The 22,310-nt window shown below is 39.3% G+C and overlaps 1 long non-coding RNA gene across 1 annotated transcript; it reads right to left on the bottom strand.

Moving 5' to 3' along the window:
- Positions 1–3,791: 3,791 nt before the first annotated feature.
- On the bottom strand, positions 3,792–18,852 carry LOC131139576 (uncharacterized). Its single transcript, XR_009132263.1, has 3 exons — positions 18,785–18,852; positions 18,531–18,583; positions 3,792–3,994 (listed from the first exon to the last, which is right to left on the bottom strand). It is a non-coding gene; the product is annotated as an uncharacterized LOC131139576 (long non-coding RNA).
- Between the last annotated feature and the right edge of the window lie 3,458 nt (positions 18,853–22,310).

Here is a 22,310-nt window from a genome sequence, read left to right as displayed (position 1 = left end):
CATTTACTGTTTTATCTGGCTGTTGTCTTCATGGTTGTTTTTATAAAAAAGAACATTTGCATTCACCTGGATCCTGACACAAAAAACCTTTTTAAGAAATTATATTTGTATGACTTCCATGACAAAATGCATGCAATGAAAATACAGAGCAATGCATTGTTGTTGTTGTTTAGTGCAATAAAGCCAGACTGTTTTCTTGGTGGGCTGATTATGACGTATCACGATTGATCAATGGATACTTCATATGGAACTGATTTGAACTGAACTGAACTGAAAATGACACCATAGTAATCAGTGACTTTGTAAAACACTATAACACTACAGGTGGGTCAGGGCCCATCAAGGAGAACATTTTATTTTTTTCAATCATCCTACTGCTCCAATTGTGTTTTTGGACCACATTGAAAAAAATATACATATGGGATTTTGAGAATGTGGTAAATCGATGAGACAAAAAGCTGTACATTTACAAGAAAAAAACACAATATTACAAAAATAAAGTCATCAATTCAAGAGGAAAAAATAGCAAATTTACATGGATAAAGTCATAACACTTCAGTTCAAAGTCCAAGCAGTCGCACAGAACATGTGAGTGCCCAAAACAAATCATCTCATGCTTTGATAACCCCTCTATGATATCATCATCGGTTGATTCTGTTGTTCTTTCTTCAGTAACATAGTTAGACCAAAAGTCTCTGCTTTTTCTATTAAGTATGGCAGTACGGCTATACAAAAAGTGGATACAGATAATTGACAGCTGTACTAGTTTGATACCCATATCCGTAATGGATACTCATTCATAACGAGTATCCAGCTCATCCCTACTTGACAGTGCCCTCAGTCTACTATGGTGCTACTCCTACACCTCTGCACAAATGTTTGGTGTTTTTATTAATAGTCCTTTTAACCTTGCCAAGCAGATAAGTTCAGCTCAGACTCTTTGGGTCAAGGTCAAACCATACTTGGCACCAAACCAAAAAGAAATAGTGGCACACTCTCGCCTGGACTATTGTAACTCTTTATTCTTCAGGCTTTAACAGTCCTACACTCTCCGCTTACAACCCTACTCATCAAAAATGCGGCTCCACGACTAAAAGGCACTCCTGCGCTGGCTTCTCTACTGGCTGCCAGTTATTTATAGGATTCAGTTTCATATTTTTGGTTTAAAATTCCTTCATAGGGTGGCTCCATCTTATTTATTTGAATTGTGTGTTTTGCACACACCGGTCAGAGCTCTGATGTCTGGTTTTCCACTGGTTTGGCTGCAAGACCAACCATCACCCACCATGTTTTAATGTAAACTTATATAAATTAAATACTTTATTTACTTAATACATTACTTATGTTTATTTAAATTTGAAAAAGACTGGTTTGCAACGGTTACATGGTTGCCCAGAGAGTGTTAACCTTTGAACGTGTTGTAAGCATTACTGTATATCCCACCCTCTTTCTGCTATGTCAATTGCTTTACTAAGCACTTTTTCAGCCCGTTGCAAACAGTCCCTTTAATGAATAAAAAAAACAAAACATTAAGTGCAGTTTGAATTTGTGGTAGTGCAAAATAACATGGTGTGCAAGCATAAAACAAGTTTCTTGATCAGTTAAGCATCAATATGTTTTTATCCACAAATTTAAAAAAATATTTGAAATACAAAGTGTGTACAAACTTTCAGTACATGTTATATATGGGGAGTTGAATCACATAAAGTTAACAATCAAGTGAGTCTAGTCTGAAGTTGACATTGATTGATCAGAAGCTGCTATAGTTATTATTCTGCTAAATGTATACTGTGTATATCTGTAAGTGATCTGTAAGATCCATACATCCAATTTCATTTCCGCTTATGCTCACTAGAGTCACGGGTATGCTGGATCATACATCCAATAAAGTGTCTTAACATGGGAGCCTGCCCTTAATTGTTTCTGGCCCTCATAGGAGGAGAACATTTTTGGCATGACTCTCTCTCTCGAACAGTCTGTTCAGATTGTATTGATTTGTCTCCTTGAATGCACATTTTATTGAATTGTACCACTCATCATTCTCAAATAACTTGTCTTTTCTATATTCTATTTTGGAGCCAGCAGCAGGTTTTCCCTTGAGAAGAACAAATCTTTAATCGATTGTGATCTGTTTTATTGACGCCTTTACCCCCTTTTACAACATTGGTTTCCCTGGCTTTCTTTGCTAATATGATGATCCAAAATGGTTAAAGACGTTCACAAATGGGTTGCACCATTCCAGGTTGTGGGTTGTACTGATGTGTTGTTGTTTCCTCACCAAAAATGAAGATTCAACACATCTTCGACACATGTGATGTGGGCTTCCCGTACTTCCTTGGTACTTTGCAGTGAGGTACAAGTACATTGTACTTGTACAGCACTTTGGGGTACTAGTGGTTGTTTTTATATGCGCCATACAGTATAAATAAACACCTCTATCATCTGTGACTGACTAGTGACAAAGTCGAAGCTATAGTCTTGCCTTTTGCACATTGTCAGCTGGGAAAGGCATTGAATTTTGCTCAGCATTTAAAAATAAAAACATTCCCAACCCTCACAAATGCATTTCCTAAACCAGAGTTAAAAATAGGCTACTTAAAAAAATGCTGTTGGGAAAATGCAGCAGAAGTTTTTGCATACAACTAAGTACATTTATTCATATTCATGATTTATGTCTATAAGTTGCTTAAATGTAGCAGTAGTCTGCTTCGCATTGGCTCTTTTAATCGTGGAAGTATGACTTTCTTTTCAAAGCGGTTAATTTGATGTCCAAAACAAACTGGGAATAAAAAGATGCTGGAACTTTATCCATCCTAAACTCACAGAATGTAATAACATGTCAGGATTTTCTCCAATATATTTATTTACCCTCTCCGTGACATACTCTCTTGGAGCATTTCCATGTTTGTTTGGCTCTTAAAGCAGGGCAAATAATCTCTTAGAAGAAAACTCAGCAGACAACAACCAGTGATGCTCCACTGCCATTGGCCAAGTAGGCTATGTGGGATTATACTAGATCTGGCTAATACTTGTATTGCCTTGGTTAGACAGCTTCTTTATTTGCCTGTTTGTAGCTATTAACACACAAATGCTTTGAAGTATCTGACCATACAATTTTCTCTTGGTTTGGAATAGTCTGTGGTAACACAGTTTAAACAAATTATTACTTGGTGGTAGACATATTGTTAATCTTTTGGACTAATTGTCTATCATAAAAAATTAGGTGTCATCTTAATGTGCTGCTTGCTGATAAATATGAAATAAAAGCTGTTCATTTACATAATCCACATAATATCTGCAAGGATGTGTACTCTGTCTATGTGTACTAGTCAATGTATGTATATATCAGCTGGTATCTAAGCAAAAATAAATAAAGAAAGAACAGGGGAAATCTAAATAAGAATTCACTGCCCATATTGTGTCAAAAATGAAAATTGTTGCTCATGCGTTTCAGACATTCCAAGACATTCCTGCTCCAAATGTAACTCATAAAAACAGTGATTCTTATTTTTAGAGGATATTAACAATTGAAACTGTATTACCAGTTTTTTTAATGTACAGTCCTCTAATTCAGCAGACAAGGATTATCAGTAGAAGACTTGTCTTTAATTACTAGGCAGATATTCATTTAGATATGCAATCTGTTTTATTGACGTGGAAAAAGACACATGGATGAGTGTCTTCATGGCCATTAATATAAATATTACTAATCTAGATTTAGTAGGGATACAGCATCATATTTGATGTATGTTTGTTGCACAAAGAATTGTACAGTGTGAGACTGTGGAGGAGTGATATCGACTATTTAATCTGTCTTTAAGGTGTACAATATAACAAAGACTGTTTGGAGGTGTGACCTTCTCAAATGGTGGAGGACAGTCAAAGATTTATGTCACAGTTGAGAGCTTCTGTTGGGAGCCTGACAGACGGATAATCCTGGTGTTTAAACTTGGCAAATATTGATCCAGCGGTCCTCAGTAGCAGGCCTGTAGACCTGAAATAGGGTGAAATAGATTATTCTGCAGAGTCAAAAAGAAGACAAATGAGGAAGAGCAAAATATGCTATCTTGACCATCAAACTAGATAAGACACAGAAAGGAAGCATAGCCATCCATTCTTAGCTATCCCATTATCCCATTTGGAGCTGCATTGCGATGCTCTTCATTCAGGAAAGGATTGTCTTGTCCGGCTTTGCATTCAGGCTTTAAATGTGGAGTCTTGTCATCCATCAAAGCATGCATTATCCTGGCCTCTATTGACATTACCATGATAACGTAGCCTCACACAGTGAGTCTTTAGAGTGCCATGTAATCAAGAAGGTCAGTGGTGAGATATTTTTTTCCTTCTTGGAATATCTTTTTTGTCTTTGCTCAAAAACTGCGTGATGACATATTCCTTCTGTCTTTTTTATCACATAAAATTATTGTATGTAGAAAATTAGGAAGTTGAACTTTAACTCAGGGGTCTCAAACTCAATTTACCTGGGGGCCACTGGAGCTAGGGTCTGGGCAAGGCTGGGCCGCATCAGGTTTTCCAAAAAAAAAAAAAAAACAACGCATTTATTAAAAACATAAAAAACATACAAACTATTTCAGTGCTTTGGTTCCGATTATCTACAATAAAAGCTCTGATAAAACATTCCACTGTTCTCAAATATCTTATTTTTTATTTTTCTGCACAGAATAAGATGAAAAATAAATAAACAAATCAAGAATAAAGAAAATCAATCAATCAGTAATAAATAAATCTAATAATAATAATAATAATAATAATAATAATAATAATAATAATAATAATAATAATAATAATAATAATAATAATAATAATAATAAAACGGCAAATAATAAAAACTTCAGAAACCACATATAGTTGGTGGGTAGACAAATTTCAGATTAAAATTAACAAAGCATTATTAGAGCCCTGTAGACATGACAAAACACGACTATAGTCACATTTATACTCTTTATTTACAACATATTGCGCAACTGCAGGGTCTTGAGACACATGCTAACTCGCAAACTAGAGAGCTAGCGACCTAAACGGTAGCCTTCAAGTTATTTCCTTTAAACTTAAATAGCCAAAACCTACCACTTCCACACGGATAAGGAGGATTACTATTAATAGTTATTTAACCTTTAAGATGAACATTAATCAAACGTAATATTTTTTTCTGGGTACATGATACCATACAGCATCCATATCAAACTTGCACGGGCCGCACTAACATTAAACGTTCATATCAAGGCCTCAAAGGGGCCTCAAACTAGTGTCCTGCGGGCCACATTTGGCCCGCGGGCCGCATGTTTGAGACCACTGCTTTAACTGATCGGTAGAGAACGACAGTCTTGAAGTTTGAATTACAATCCCTAACATCGACAGAAGATAAAACTCAACTCTGAACCCCTACTGTCTGCCCCTCACACATTTACACTGACACACGCGCATGAGTAATATTTTTGTTTATATTGGGCAATGAGTGTAAAGATGACTATAGGGTAGGACAAGATGATATATCAATATTATTAATATCTATAATTATCATAAGCATGATATCAAACACAACCATATCATTCATAATTGATACTGAATTTGCGCTGTATCTTACTCATCACTCTGCATTGAGTGAGCTCCTGTCCAACCCCCCTCTGTGCATGCAGGGGGGAGCAGAAGCTCGGTGGCTCAGTCAAAGCAGCAGCGTCTGCGGTGGAGGAATTAGTCAGCAAGGAAAATGCAGTGGCTCAGTTATTTGGAGGTACTTTAGATTCAGCATATAAAAAAATATTTTCACCCACCTAAAACTTGGCACTAACCCCAATTTAAGGAATGTGTGAAGCTGCGTCCTGGCTGCTGCCACAACACAAAGCTCAGTGCTTGATTTTTTTTTCCTGTTATTACTAAAGCACTATCACTTTGCTAAAGATATGGTCCCTGTTGCAACAGTGGAAAAAGCTTTAAAAACCTGCTGAAACAATAGATTCACAATGTCCACTTAATTTCCCAGTCACCATTATTTAGCATAACAAGCTCGACTACAAATGCACAAGGAAGTGAGACAGAGACTTGCTAAGCCAGATGCAATTGACAAGTTGTTGTTCCAAGCACAAAATAAGGACATCTACTAAAAATGTTTACCTAAAAAACACTAAAAAGTATTTTTGAGTTGCTGATATACTATTATATAACATCATTTTTTTTTACTCTAACGAAGAAAATATTGTATTCATAAAGGAATCCTACTTCATGGAAACTCACTTGTCACGGTCGAGGCTAGGACCAATTAACCGACAATGATGCAGTGATGCAAACCGACAAGTTCCTTCTCTTATGCAATATTAAATTGGGATGTGTAATGAATACACTTACACAAAAAAAGGCACGGCTCAGAGTTTACAGATCTTATTTTACACTGGCTGACACAGCAAAAAGGTTTCCTATTTTTTACCAATCCATTAACAATTCAGCTGAGGTTCAATGTTCATAGAGGTGAAATGTTGAATTGCATTTTTTTTTCTCCTTTTTACACTGCATTCGAGTTGACTCATAATGGGACATTCAAGCATATGATTGCAATTCAGCTCACATGGCTTCTGAATAATTAAAGGCTTCAGTGGTGTTTGCACTTCTTATGTGACATATGAATGAAACATTGCATATGTGTGATAACAAGGAAGGCCTTGTAAATGTGTAAACCTGGGGTCACCGGTCAATCTTTGGGATGTGAGAATATTAGAAAAAATAAAGTATTATTACATCAGTACACCCTCCCCCCCTCCCAGAGAGGCATGCATTTTGACCACTGAACATATCCACATGCCTTGCCACCCCCCAGGCATGAAACCCGCAAGCTATAGCTTGGAGCACAGTCCTCAAAACTCGGCTGGAGGTTTCCCATCGCATGTACACTGGCTAGCCTCGCCCCGCAAGCAACAAACACAGACAGCGGAAGAGGGAGTGACAGACTGATGTGCCTACACCGTAGTAATTGCAGACTAACATGGCTCAAAATCGGATAGTACAACATCGAAATGAAAACACATAATATAACTCCATAGATGTGCATTTACATTTAATTTGAATAAAGTGCAACCAACACTTGAGGTTGCATTAACAATGAATGAATGACATTTGTTTTAAAAGTTAACTAAATACCGATTTACATATTTTTGATCATCAAAAGCCCAGAGAAAAAATGTAAGTGTACATACATTGCATGTACACAGTAATTCCGGACATCAGCGGGGGGACCAAAATTACAGTACTCAGGATATGTGTTTTTAGCATCCTACAGTATGCCTGTGAAACTCGGACACTCAAAAAATATAGACATTACAAAACATCTTCGGAATTAAATGCTACAGATGTTTGTGGAGCATCAGTTGGTTCCACAGAATATTGAAGAATGAAGTACGATAGAGGGTGGACATGATGGACGGCATAAAGAAAAACATGGATACAAACTGTCATGCAGAGAAAGCTGAATTTTTTTTGGCCGCATCTGCCGACTGCCAGACCACAGACTAGTCAAAACAACAGTCTTTGGCATCATTGAAGGCAACAACAAACGTGGCAGACCCAAGACAGAGATGACACATGACTATATGACATCAAAGAATGGTGCCAGAAGAGCATATGGCAAACCAAGACCACTGACGTGGACAGAGACAAGTGGAGGAAATTCGTGGGCGCCTCTATCAGCACTCATAAGCAAAATTAACAATGTTTGCACCATCAGATTTTCTGCAGCAATTTGCTGTGGCATGTAGTGTCGCAAACTGCCAACTCAAAGCATGAGTGGTGGATAACAGCATTTTGTTAATGTTCGAGTAAAAATAGCACATTGGGTTTGTTTGACTTAAAATAAGCTATGTGGCTTTTTTCCATTTGCATTTTGTAAAAGTAACTCTCATAAGAAAAAAAAAAAATAGTAACGCCCAATAGAGCTAGTAGTACAATTAAACATTTACACTTCACCAATGTGATTAGAATTGGTATCGGTATCAGCCGATTTCACTCATGGATGATGGGGATCGGTATTGGCAGCATAAAATCCTGATCGGAACATTCCAACTCTAAAAATATACAGTATATGGTATTTCTAAAATTAAGCCAGTGCATGACAATGTCCTTCCACAACAGAAAAGGTCACTTGTAAGCTATAAAGTAATCTTCCAAAGTGCAATGATGGCTCCATCTTGCCCTTGGAAAGCTTGACACTCTTAGGTTCATAACAGTAAATCTTTGGGCTATCGCGTTTAATGCATTATGAAAACATGCATCACTGCTTCCTGTTGGTTTTACTTTGAAAACGTAAGTCATCAGAGAGCCTACATCTAATGACACATGATTGATCCTTGTCTTAAATGTTAGAGGTAATGTTAAATTCAGTCTATGCCTCATTTTATTCCCTTTTGACTTTGTCAATATGACTCAGAAATCAGGTGTCTCTGGGACATGTATTTGTATCTGTAGTATCACATGCTTGCAGCATTTCGAGAATGAGAGGTGCAACACTGGCTTACAACAGGCTGTCGTTACAGGAAATACTATATATTGGACATCAAGTGTCCACCCTGACTTACAACCAAACTTCCCAGCTATGGCGCCATAACGTATTGTTCCATTCGAGGTGAATGAGAAATGTTTCATCAAAGGACCAGTGATGTTTCGCTGTTTTCATATGTTTCACTATCATTTCTTTCAGAGTTCCTTATTGGTCCCAGATCACCCACACTTCTGGTTCCATTGTTCGCCCAACACAATACGACTGAAAATGCAACCTGTACGAGATGTGTTTTCCCTTCTTTAAAGAGAATGAGTTTGCGAGTCAATTATAATTTGCTTGCTGATGGGAGAGTGATGAGCTACGATGCTACGAGTCCACTGGGCTGCCGCCAGTTAGTGCCAGTTTGCGCCAAAGATTATGTGATTGGCACGTAGTTGCTCGCTGTGGTGCCAAATTCATGTTCGCTCGCATGTTGGCATTAATTGCCAATGCAATTTGCTGTGGCACGTAGTGTCGCCAATAAGGTGCCTAGTGGCATGCAGTGGCTCAAACTGCCTCCCAACTGGCTCGTGGTGGCCTGTAAAGGCGGCAAAAATTGAGTTTGGCGGCAAGTAAATTTCAAAATGTTTAAAATTTTCATTGCGCCGATTGCTTGATGGAACCAAATGTCGCAAAAATCCGCTTATTGGAATCCACAGGTTTGTAAAATTGTAAAACGTATGTCAGACGGGGCTGGCTCTACGTGCCCCCAAATCAGAAGTGAAAACTCCACCAGAAAAAGCATATGGCAGCTCCACTCATCTCCATGACCGAACTGCATGTGTTTGCACGGCCAATATCCCCACCCCAGTAAACATAAAATCACTGTTACTATGCAAATGAGCCAGGAGCAGCGCTGTGGTGTCAGATTTCAAGAAAGAGCAGACAGAGAAATTCACCTGTTGGACAACTAATAATTAACAACAATTACAAACAAAGGTTAATATAACGTTATAACGTTGGTTGGTTGTTAAAACCTGGATGTAGGATTGTATTTTATGTCCAAGGATTGCCACCTTGCTGTAGTCAGGGGTTTGTATGACAGCTATAACAGCAGGAACTGAGTCTTCAGGTAGGACACGTCTTCATGTCGTGAACAAAACACTCTATCCCACAAAGATTTAGCCACATGTTTCGACACTGTGTCCTTCTCGTCCATCTCTGCCATGGGCACTTGCTTTCCCCGTTGTTTGATATCGTTCCCAGTGTTCCTGCTGCACCTGTCAACAATCCCTCGAATTAAGCAGCACCCGAAGTCTTCTGCCCCGGTCGCACATCTTGGGCTGCATCACATGAAGTCCCAGCTGTGGCTCATCAGCTCACTTGACACGTCCAAAGAAACAAAACCAACAAATCTAACTCAAACCATGCATAACAAAAAACAGAAAATATGAATATACAAAAACCATACAAAACACACACACTGATGAAATGAAAGACTCCTCCCTGAGACATGTATTCATGGTGATTGACAAAAAAAGTGACAGTGCCACATATTGCTTTGGCTTACAATTAACATTGTGCAAATGTGTTTTCATTTGTGTGCCCTGCTATTGGCTGGCGACCAGTTCCGGGTTTACCCGGCCCCTCGCCCAAAGTCAGCTGGGACAGGCTCCAGCACCCTTGGGAGGAAAAGCAGCATAGACATTTTTTTTTCATTTGGATAAATATATATATTTTTAATGCCATTGGTGAGATTGAACACTTCGGGTAAAATAGTGTTGTTTTTTTTTTTTTTTAGTTTCTCAATTGCTTAGTCACAATTCTTGTAACAACAACCCATTTTTTCAACTCTTCACACGCAACAGTACACATATCTAACTTCAGAGTCCCGATCCTGTTTTTACCCTCAAACAAAACACGTATGCTGTCAAAACACAGAATACATGAGTGTTACATGCTGGAGGGTTCCAATGTTTCTGGATTGCTAAAACACAAACCTTTTCCCTGAATCATTATATGTATATAGAAATAAATATATATATATATATATATATATATATATATATATATATATATATATATATATATATATATATATATATAAAAAGTTGTTACGGATAATGCGTTTTTGCCGGATACAAGTATGAAATTAGTACATTTCGTCATTATCCGTATTCGTGTTTAAAGAAAATACTCATTATGTATTCAGTCTTCACGCTCTGTGATTGGCCAGTCGCACACAGTGACCGACATCATTTTTACAACTTTCTCAGAGTTCATATTTCCCCTATCCATATGGGACTTTATGCATCAAATATTAATGTTGTATCAACAGAAAATGGTTACTCCAAAAAAGGGATGACCTACTTTCACTTTGCCCCAAAGGAAAAAGGACATACATAAGAGAGGGAACCTCTTTTAGGGTTAGATGGTCATAGTTTTAAATTAACGATTGCACTGTCACCTCTCAAAGATCCTACTATAAATGATATAAATTGAAAATAAATAGATTGATAAATTGATATAAAACACTGTCTGTTAATCCAAATAACATAACATAACACTGACATAACATTTTTGTAGATGACGGAAATCTGTTTTCTTCGCCCAATGGTATGAAAGAATACACCACTGTCTTAACCCACTGATAATACGAGCCAATCAGAAGAGATACTATTGTCATAATTTCAGTATATCAGATATCATCCAGTTCTGCAGTAAACATGTGCATTTGTTTCTCTCTTGTGGCCTCTTTGATAACCCCCCCCCCAAAAAAAAAAAAAACTAGAGTCGGCAGAGTTGGTCAGCCCCAGGGGTTTCTGATTCACCACTGTCACAGAGGCTTTACATGACCAGATATCGGTTGGTGAGAAGGGCACAGATGTGCTTTTTCAGATGTGCAGAGCTGAGACTGCCATGATATATACTGTACATCTTATGATACAGATTACAAGGCTTTTCACAAAATTGAAGCAGCGATAATGCCCAGATGCTTTGAAGGGGAACTGCACTTTTTTTTTTTCAATCATACACAATTCTGATGTGAAACACATTTATTTCCCACATTTCCCAACACATTTTTCGTGCACTCGAGCACAATAAAATGTGTCAATATGAGGTAGCTAACAATGATGTCATGGGAAATACGTATTTTGATGCTAAAGCCCTCACAAAAAACGTAAAAAAAAATGCAGACAATGTCCATTTACATAACTGACTGACTAATTGTAGCAGCTAACACAAATTATATTGATCTAGTGGGTTAACACAATGCCTCGCTAGTGATTTGTGTCAGTGTCGCTCACAGACGGAACAGTGGACTCCTAGCATCATTGGCTAACGCCATTACATTCCAGTGGATTCCAATAGGCGGATTGTTTGCGCCACTACACTCCAGTGGATTCCAATAGGCAACAATTCCTTATTGGCGACACTAGGCGTCCCAGCAAGTTGCATTGGCGGGAACTGGCACCAACTGGCACTGGCCCAGTGGACTCCTAGCATTACATTGGATTGAGTCAATTTTACACCATATTTGTATCAGGGATTTGAAAGATGTGCATATTTTGCATCATAATAGACACAATAATTGTCATACTATGTGATGCTTATTTTAAACAATATACTGTACATATATTCATTTATCTGTTTTCTATGCATCCTATCCTCACTAGGGTCGATTCATTCATTCAATCATTCATTCCACAGTTTTGTGTGTGCGCATTTTAAAATATACTCGTCATGGATGTGTTTTTGGCGCGCAGCGTTAAATTACTAAATGCAGTTTTAGTTGAGGGCATAACAGAGGCCACTTGCTACTAATTGTATTTTTCAAATCTTGTGGCTCCATTAATAATACTGAGACTAATGTGGAACCTGAGTCTGTTTTTAATGGCATTTTTGCAATTTAATATGGCAGTGCAGCTACTGAAGCATTGCGTCACATTTCGCCTTATACTTTTGTTGCAAAGGACCCACCAACTATAATTTATATATCTGAGCTTTCTGGTGTGTACACTGGGCATTTTGCTAAAACCAAAACCCTGTCTTTTTTGTCGGTCTTGAAAAATATAGCCATATTATCATGCATTGAAAACAAAGATATGTTGAGACACATGATGGCTCAGATTGGGCTGGCTGTCAAAACATTTGGACCCCAAACTGAGCAATCCATGGAAAAGGAAGCTGCCACTCCGCCTTCTCAGACTACTCAATTTCTAAAGCTTGAGATGAAGCACCCATTGTCATCAGAGCCAACACCACAGCCTGGAATGAGATGGTCAGCTTCCAGAAATCCCAGCAGTTTCTTCACAGTTTTTGAAGAATGAGGAAGGTTCAGGAAATTCTTGCAGGTGCAGAATGTTGTCTGGAAGATCACCAAGACCTGCAAGTTAATCTGACTGCAAGACTTGTTGGTCAAGAGTGGATCGAATGTTGAAAAATCCATCAATATCCGACCTTCAACGATCCAGGATCATGGTGGATAGACTGTTACCTCCTGCTGCTGACATGACTAAACATCTACTACTTGCACTACAAGTGCTTCCAAACTTTCTTCCAGTCCATAATTGCCAAAATATACAGTTCCCTCTATGTCCCCTCTACTCACTCGCTGTCCCCTGACCCACTGCTCTATGGCTCGATTCAGCGGCTCTCCCATTTCAAATCCATCTCACTGAACTCCTAACTGGCATCAAAACTCCCACCTGCGCCACGGATCCTATTTCTACCCCATTCATCAACATAATCTCTCCTTTGATTATAAGAATTATACTCCTCAATTATACTCCTAACTCCTCACTTACCACTGGCTCCGTTCCACAATCTCTCAAGCTGGCAGCAATCACGCCCCACACTCAAAAAGTCTGGTCTTGATTCAGACAACCTCTCAAATTTCCGGACCATATCAAACCACCACTGAAACAGCTCTTCTTAAAATCTTCTCTCCTACGACTCTGGCGATCTTAGTATCCTCATCCTCCTGGACATAACCGCAGTTTTTGACAACATCAGCCATTCTATCCTCCAATCCCACCTCAAGACCAGCCTCAAAATCACTAACTGGTCTGTCCTGGCTCCAGTCTTAGCTCAGAAATCATCAATAGTTTGTGCATATCAACAGCTGCGCCTCCTCCATAGCCCTTTTATCACAAGGTGTTCCCCAAGGTTAGGTGCTTGGTCCTCTCCTCTTCATTCTCCCACTTGGTAACATCATCTGTCATTATGGCCTTGGTTTTTTACAGTTATGCTGATGAAATACACTTATACATCTACAACACCTACATCTACTCCACCCTCACCAGCTGCTTAACTGACATTAAGACCTGGATGGAACACAACTTCCTCAAACTCAACAGTGATATAATCATCATTGGTCCCAAAAACATCACAAAATCTGCCCATACTTTCCATCTCAAACTTGACAACGCAACCTTCATTCCATCCCCTCTCTTCCGCAACCCCTGCATCCTCCTAGACCAGGGGTCGGCAACCTTTACGATCAAATGAGCCATTTTACCCCCATGCTCACTAAATAAAAATAGACTGGAGCCGCAAAATATAATTTAAAAACACTATCCTATAAACTTTCTTAGGTCTGTCTTAACTTTGGCAGTTATAGAAATGTAAGCCAGAGAAGCAGAGAAGACAAAGCCATCTGTCCATGCAGAATTAAAAACTCTAATGCTCCTTTTTTGGGGGAGGTGAGGGAGGATGGGAGGGGGTATATTCATGGTTAGCTTACCGTGTTGGAGGAAGATCTGTAACATCCCAACCAAAGCAGGCAGCCAAACAACTGCTTCCCCTCCATTCCTCAAGCTCATCCGATCTCTAGTCAGAACTCACTCAGGATTCAATCAGGGTCTCACAGAAAGTCATTAGAAAGATGCGCATTTTCCCCACTAGGGTGTTAAAAAATACTTGAGTTTTGCAAAGGGAGCCACAACAAAGAGGCTGAAGAGCCACAGGCAGCTTTGGAGCCGTGGGTTGCTGCCCTGTCCTAGACCTTACTCTTTCATTTGAACCCCACAATAAACAATTAACTGACTTTTTCATTTTAAGTCTATCACTTACATTCTCTGCCGCTACTGCAATAGCGTTCTCTTTGGTACACCATCCAAACTCAAAAGACTACAAAATATTCAAAACTCCGCTGCCCGCCTCCTCAACTCCACCGGCTCCCGTGAACACATTACCCCTGTTCTTGGGTCGATATCGAGGAACCTACATGAAGTAGACGGGTCTCTCCTCCTGGGCATGCTCTCCATCCAATTCCCTCAGTTGATTGTCCAAGAAAATGGTTAGATCGACGAGCCCATCCAAGGATGGTATATGGTGGTATGATGGTGGTATAATCCTGTTTGGTTAAACAGGGTTATAGCAGGCATTGCTAACTACTATGGCCGCAACTGCTATGACAATGCCACAGCATGGGCCATGGCCGTGAACAGACTCATTATGAATGACATTTTGATTGTTCCAAGGTGGACATCACCACTCACTGGGTTCCAAGTCACTAGGTAAGTCCCTGGCTGGTATAGTAGAAAAATAGTCAGCTCTGGGGTGTCCATCCATCTATAATCTATGTTGCCCATCCCTGCCCTATTCAATGCCTATCCTAGCTGTCTTTGGGCGAGAGGCGGGACTGGTTACAAAAAGTGGCTTCATAAGAAATAAATACATGCAACTATAACAGCAGGTACAAGTGTAGAAAAATCTAAGAATAGGCTAAGGCACACAACAAGGAAAAACACAAGGCACTGCCAGGTAAAAGACCTAGCAGGGAAAAATACTGATACAAGTAAAACTAAGGATGCTGCTAAAAAGTCAGGCAGAGAATAATTACTCACAGTACAGCAGGAGACCAGAAAGCTACTTCACAAAAAGCTAAACACAACAGGCGACTGGGATGCAGAGAAAGCAGGTGAAGACTAAGGTACGATCTAGCACCAAAAAGAGTTTTGCAGCCAAGCTTAAGTAGGCCAGATGAGTGATTGCTTGCAGGTGTACACTGGCAGCTCCACCTCTGCAGGAAGGCAGTGTACTGCAACACATGGCAGACAGGGGGCAGCAGAGCGACCAACACAGAATATGACAAAAAATATTAAAAGGCGGGTTTGACCCCTCCCACCCATCCTTCCTTTGCAATAGCAGAAGGTGCTCCAAAATATTTCACAATTAAAACTCAACTCACGAAAACAAATGAACAGTAGTTAGCCTACAGCCACCAAGTAACAACACCAGTATCCTATTTCATCACACCCATTCCATCACGTGGTGTACATAAAGTGATGATATAACTCCATACATTTATTTTCGTGCCGTTTCTCCATTTCTTCTTTCATCTTCTTTGTAAATTGTGCACCTGATAGCTTTTACTTTCTCTTTTCCGTCCATTTTCTATACCGCTTATCATCATTAGAGTCACGGGGTATGCTGGAGCGAATCCCAGCTGACTTCGGGCGAGAGGCGGGATACACCTTGGACTGGTGTAATTTGGAGCCACCAATTAACCTAAAATGCATGTTTTTGCAATGTGGGAGGAAGCTGGAGTACAGGAGAAAACCCATGGGGGAACATGCACATCCACACAGAGATACTAAGCAGAGAATCAAACTCAAGTCTTTGTGATCGCCTGACTGTGTGGTCAACATGCTAACCACTTGTCCACTGTGCGCTCCATTTTTTTCTTTTTGTTGACACAAATTAACTGCACTTTTATCATGATCTACCACCGTCACCCAACTAGCAGTTAAGGGTAAACAAACTCATATCAACTCCCAATTCCAAATAGTATTTCCAAATCCTAAATGAAAAATGGTAAAATAACATTTTTGAGATTGTTGGTATTGGATATAATTAATGTAATATAATGTTAACAATATTTTTGAGCAATTACTCTTGTGATTTACCTTGTAATTAACACACAAACTAGCAAGGGAGTCATTTTGACTGTTTTCAAAATTTGCAATGTCATATCTCATATCTTGGCTAAAAAAAAATACTTACATTATACATTACTTATATACACAAATATGTGTATATTTTATTCTAACATTGATTTGTCACAAACATTTAGTTTTGAGCATTACTTCCTCGAATGACCATAGCAGTCAAATTGACTGCAAGCTTTTTACAAGTCTTATTTTTACAGCTGTGTTTATTAGTCCCACAAGGGGAAAATCCAGGTTTATACAAACAAACGCACACAAGAGAAAGTGTGCTTCACAATGAAGTGAAGCCACTATTTATTCACTCCTCAGTCACACACAGTCACAGGGGCCCTGGGGTAGTCTGACGGAAATGGCTGCCAATTCGTGCCTAAAGCCTCTCTGACCACCACCAACCATCCATTCACATTTGGATGGATGGTGGCATCCCTTATAAGACCAACCCTAATCCTAATCACAAAAACACTAGGCTTGCTATTGGATGAAGAAGCTATCCCACAACATTCAGCACAGAGGCATGAAAGAGCAAAGATGGCACAGTGTGCATAGTCAGGCGTCAGAGTTACAATGTATTAACAGAAGCTGCAGGCCCAATCGTGGATGTGATGTTCAAGAAATGCACCAATGAGATCATGTCACAGAGGAACTTCATGATCGGTCAAAAATGAACCTGTCTTTGTGACACTTGACAGCAAAAGCCAGACAAATGATGATGCAAGGGCCCCGGTTGGAGAAGCAGAAGATGGAGAAGAGAAGGCAGTGTCAATTGCGAAAATAAAACACCCAATCATTACAGGTGTCATTTAGTGTCCTGATGTGTTGTTTACCTATTTCACTAATTTATTATTAGATCTTTGTTATGATAATCCAAATTGTATACAAATATTAACCATAACAGTCATAATGACTGCTATGGTCATTCAAGTAGTTTCAGAATTCTGGTAAACCAGGGTAGCACCTGCCCTCTCATTACTTGAGCATGGGTGCGCAAGTAGCATGCTTGTGGGGGATCTGCCACAGATATGCGCTGGTTTGACGAGGATATGGACGCCGGGCATTATTAAATATTTTTACCAATATTTTTAGTAAAGATTTTTTTCCCCCTTTCTCCCTTCTTTCTCCCTTGTAGTGACCCCGAGAGAATGTCACCCTGGGCAATTGCCCATATGGCCCATAGCTACAACCTCCACTGTAGGCGGTTATCTGCAGTGTTATCAGCAGAGAAAGTGCTAACATTGCCGCTGTTGGGTTGAGATTCACTTTGAAGTAGATTGAAAACAGTCAATCAAAGTTATTGAATAATGTATGTATTTGTAGTATTTCCTCCCTTTGATTAAATATAATCTTTGCAAAATTGCAAGAGGCTGCATTGTGTGGAGTGGTTAGCGTGCAGGCCACACAGCCAGGAGACACGAGTTCGATTCTCGTTTGCATGAGTTTTCACATTCCAAAAATGTGCATGCATGTTAGGTTAATTGGCGACTCCAATTGTGCCCCGTGATTGGCTGGCGAGAAAATATTTCAATATTGTGAATGTTTGCCATGTCGTCATTTGCGAGCAGTGTTCCTGCAAACATAATAATACTGTGTCAGCCTTGTTGACTGTATTTTTCACCACGTTCAGTACTACAAGCAGTTTTGTAAACAAAAAAAAACAAAACACCATTAGTGATGCACGATCGTGCCCGCTGTCTTGTTAAAAAAAACACATTTTATGTAGCAAGTTTAAGATTGCACGGTAGATATATGTATAATATATTTTAGTAATATTTTACCCATACATGCAAAGGGTGGCATCAAGTGTACCCAATTTGTGGCCAGTCAATGAAGGTCTGCACAGCGCTGCACAGCATGGTACGGAACAAGTTTACCAAATAGCATTAGATATAAACCAAAGTAGAGGCGAGCTGAATAAATCCTAATAAAGTGGAGGCATTGTAACAAATGCCTAGATATTTTCAACTTCCCAATTGCACCATGTGAATCACCACTGAGGTCCTCTCTGGCTGCAGCAAAGTGCATATTGTTTTAACAATGAATGGTGCAGTCCCTTTAAGTACATATTAAACACAAAAAACATTTGGCAATCAACATACCTGTAGAACAATGGCAAAGTCTGACTATTCGCTGGCACACTCAGCAGCATTCTCTACAGCAAGCCACAGAAGAGGGGGACTTTCATCAGACTTAAGTGGCATATGGACGTTTTTGTCAGCCCAACATCACCAAAATGGCTCCAAAGCAATTTAACAACATCTTATAATATTTACACAATCAAATTATATTGCAGAGAGTAATTGTTTTAAGCATTTTGTTTCACACAGGTGCAGAGAGCCCAAACACATCTTACCAGCTGCTTTAGCATCCACCTTATGGCAAGGGACATGTGATTCTCCCCATGTGTGCCGCTATAAAGAGTCCCCCTTGCAAAAGCAACCCTAAAGGAAATAATGTTCCACCAAAGAAGTAAAGGCATATTTTGAGAATATTCACATCAAAAATACACAGTATTTCAGTTTAACAATGTCAAAAAAAGCGGTAGAAAATGAATGAATGTTCCAATTGTTTTTTTTATCTTATTATAGAAACCAGTGACCATGACATGACAAATGTGAACTCATAGCTTCAACTAGCATGCTATGCTAATGCAGGCTAATAAACTTTTCCTCACCTCACTCCAGTTTTCTGACGTCAGTAGGGAACTATGAAGACTCGAACAAACTCTTGTAGCAACTATATTTTGAACATTCGTTGGCCTGGTCAACATCAGCTCACGTCTGGCTCACCGTCTTGCTAATGGTGAGTGGATCAATCCAAATATTGATGGTATCAATAATGCTCGATACCAATGTAATCGTACCAATGTTTTATACTTATAGAACACCACATTCAAGCATATAAATGTTTGAGGATTGGATCAAAGCAACCTTTTCAGATAACAATCAAAAAACAATTTTCATATGTGGAGACTTCAATATTGACCTGCTGAATTCACACAAGAACAAGGCAATTGACGATTTTATAGATACAATGTACAGCTTAAGTTTGTTTCCCAAAATCCCCAGACCAAAATTACGGAGGAAATCACTAATGCTATAGATCATAGGAAGTGTGCAACCACAGTATCCATGGTTCTGACAGAATCCTCTGATACAATCAATCATGACATCCTAATAACTAAATTAGAAAGGTACGGAATAAGAGGATTAGTTTGGAACTGGGTCAAAAGCTACTTAGCTGACAGGAAGCAATACATAAAGCTAGGAGAACACACATCTGCAAGTTTATATATTACATGCGGAGTACCCCAAGGGTCAATACTGGGACCAAAATTGTTCAACTTGTACATCAATGCCATCTCCAAAGTCACGAAAGACTTAAAGATGGTATGATGCCACTGTTTTTTGTTCCGGTGGGAGCACAGAGGAAATCTTTACAAAGGTCGTAGAAGAAATAGTCATATTTAAAAGATGGTTTGATGACAATAGATTGGCCTTGAACCTAAGTAAAACTAAAATCACACTGTTTGTTAGCAGCAGAAAGGACACGTACCAGCAAATACAAATAGACGCTGTAGACATTGAAAGGGTAAAGGAAAATAAATTTCTGGGTATCACAAGCTGCTGTGGGTGTTGCATTGACTTTGTATAACAAAAGTGCAAGGAACAGTGTAATGGTGCGTGGCTGCAAGGATACAACTCTGCATTGAGGGGGGTTGCAAGGGCAGGCCCATTCAAAATTTCAGCTGAAACGTTTGGGTTTTTATTTTTCTCGCATTTCTTTTTGTCTTTATTCCGCTCATTCAATTCTGTCCAATCAGTCCAAGCATGCCAATCACAAAGTCTGCTGTGTGTGCAACTACAATTTTTATCAGCACTACTTGACAGCGTGAGCACTTATATGGGTGGATGTATCTCAATTTTTCACTGCTTGTATTCTGTGTTCTCGTTCCTAGTGGGGTGCACATTCTCTTTTGCACCAAGATATGACTATTCCGTTCATGCATCCACACATCCTGCTCCAGCCATTGCAAAACCAGTCTGTGTGGGATCATTTTACAGTTGAAAAACTCCATAGTGCCCAAGCTCCAGTCGTCTAGCTGTTTATTTGTGAAGTGTAAGAATTTTGAGGCAGTCATGTCCCGTGTCACTGGCAGGAAAGCAGCCACAGAGCCAGAGTGACAGTTGGTACAGTGTTCCTACGCTAGAAATATAAACAGCGTTGACGCTACTAATCAACACTGCAAGTCCATTAGTTTGATTTAACTCATTTTTTCGGCTTTGCTACAGACATCATTTTCACAATTCACAAATGAGTGCATGAGCGGTGGTTACTGTCCTCATTTTGCTGATTTATCAACCACATCCACTCACACTGTCAAGATGCTAGACTTTCACTGTGTTTATGAATTACCCTTTTGTAACATGCGTCACTAAACCCTGTGTCCTTCTCCTCAAAGCCACTTTTTGTGTTCATGCATGGGCAGCATATCGGTGATGCTTCTGTCCATGAATGAATATAGTACAATATTAAAAGGTTACTGTCATCAATTATGGTTAAGGGAGGGGTGGTACATGGGAGGATAGAGTGTGAAATTGTGTTTTAAAGAAAAAGATGGTACAGCATGAGATGCCGTGGATTTAGGTCACCTCAGATTAAGATAAATGGTTGCCTCAGAAAGCCAAATAAGCTTCTCACTCCCAGCCAGAATGTCATTACAACATCTGAGCATACAGACACCCTCCCGTATACACACAAACACATGCAGCATGTAATAAACATTAACAAACATAGTTTTGTTCATCATGCTGAGATTAATCTCTTCATTTTGTGAAATTGACACAACAGTTGCTCCTTCTCGCTCTCTCTGCAAAGGTTAGTGAAATGTCTTAACAGTTTGGTGCTTCACTTGAAGGAATTAGAGTCAGATGACTTCCATATTTAACCCAAGCTCCATTTCCAGCATAATCAGTATTTTACTGTACCGATTAACAAGTAATCACTTAATCATGTATTACTAATAAGCCTCTTAGTTTACTGTCATATGTAGGATGACGTATGAATCTTGGGGGAGATGTCAGGAAATATTCCAAAGGTTTTGAAGGCTACGCAGTACAGTTAGTGAACTGACCCTCTGGAAACAAAGGACTTTCAACCAGGCCCTCTGAGGCCCATTAAAAGCATGCAAACATGGATCACTCTCGATGGTATTTTTACTGGAGCACAGTGGATGAAGGTCAGCGGATCAAAAGCTTTTGGCTGACATTTCTTGGTGCCTGATGAGCCCTCTTGGGTTTCATTGATTAGCCAATGAGAGACTGGGGGAACGACATTGAACAGATAAAAACAAAGTGACTTGTCCTGCTTCAGATGAAGAAAACTTATTTTCCCTTCAGCCGCCCCATGAGACATAAGTTATCTTGGGATTCTCTCCAGCAACAAGACACTTAATCTGAGTTTGTGCACTGTCAAAAATCCTAAAAGTGGCAATAAGAGCTCTGACACTTAATACATAGATATACACTGAGGTTTTATTTTATTTGTATTTTTTTTTTTATACCAAGTGGTCTCACAATATTGTAGATGAACTCCACAGAGGCAGACCTGATTAAAAACAACACTGTGCGACATTCTGCCCAAGTGTACTCTATTACAATATATCCATTACAGCATTCTCATTGCATTTGAAAAAGAATATTTGATTAAATTGGGACAGAAGTGACCCCTTTCATAATCCCACTAGTGTTTTTAATTAAGTCATTAATTATGAAGATGTGCTGTAGTGGAATAGAACAGAGAGCATAGGCAGTATTTTTGGTTAATTGAGAAAGTGTGTGTGTGTGTGTGTGTGTATACATATATGAGTGTGTGTCAGG

This window comes from Doryrhamphus excisus, chromosome 12 (assembly GCF_030265055.1).
Source record: "Doryrhamphus excisus isolate RoL2022-K1 chromosome 12, RoL_Dexc_1.0, whole genome shotgun sequence".
Lineage (NCBI taxonomy): Eukaryota > Metazoa > Chordata > Actinopteri > Syngnathiformes > Syngnathidae > Doryrhamphus > Doryrhamphus excisus.
The sequence above is the reverse complement of the archived record's forward strand: the minus strand, read 5'-3'. Positions and strand labels throughout refer to the sequence as shown.